Source organism: Eutrema salsugineum, unplaced genomic scaffold (genome assembly GCF_000478725.1).
Source record: "Eutrema salsugineum unplaced genomic scaffold, Eutsalg1_0 scaffold_6, whole genome shotgun sequence".
NCBI classification, from domain to species: domain Eukaryota; kingdom Viridiplantae; phylum Streptophyta; class Magnoliopsida; order Brassicales; family Brassicaceae; genus Eutrema; species Eutrema salsugineum.
Genome location: NW_006256547.1, coordinates 9581380 through 9582326, shown reverse-complemented (window position 1 = coordinate 9582326; position 947 = coordinate 9581380).

The window sequence follows — 947 nt, the reverse complement described above, 5'->3', positions numbered from 1 at the left end:
AAAAACCTTCCCGCGGTAAGAAAAATGGCCGAGGGCTGTGTACCGCGGTAAGCTTTTTGGTCGTAAAATTTTTTGCCTCGGTCAAAAACTTGTCCCGTGGTATTTTTGCACTCGATACTCGATTCTGCCCGATCGGTAAGGTTTTTGGCCGGTAATGAGCGTCCGGTAAACATTTTGGCCGAGGTTTCCGACCAGCCGGTACAAGATTTGGCCGAGAAATTTCTCCAAGCGGTTTTCACCATTTTTGACCCTTTTCTTCACTGTTTTCTTTTCTGTTCCTCTTCTTAGGCTCCAATTGGTCTCCAAAGCTCCTGATAAAGACTTCAAAACATGCAAAACTCTTTGGGACCTAATGCAAGCCCTAAGTCCTATTTTAACGCCTAAAGACTCGATTTACATGAGAGAACACATGATGAGGACTCTATAATGCAATCTAAATGATGTAAAATATAGACATATAGGTGATCTGAAAAAAAAACAGAAGTTATTTTCACTACAAGAAAACAATCGTTTTCCAACGGTCCATTACGACGGTTTAAAAATCGTCGCAAACTTACAACGATTGTACGACGATTTTACGTCAAAAAAAAAACGTCGGAAAACCGTCGTACAAAAAAATCGTCGTAACTGCGACGTACAATTTACGACGAATTACGACGATTATACATCGATAATGAGAGATTTGATATTAAATCGTCGTAAATTAGATGTAACATTATGACGAATATATGACGACCTGTATTCGATGTACACTTACGAAGATTTTACGTCGATAAAGAAGTTAGGTGAAGAACATTTAAAACATGTTTACCTAACTAATGTCGATGAAATATTTTATCGCATAATCGACGTAAAATCATCGTAATATTATTGTTGAATGTAAAAGCGATGTAAAAAATCATCGTGAAAGCGTCGTAAAGCCCGAAATTTTGTTATAAATAGAGCTT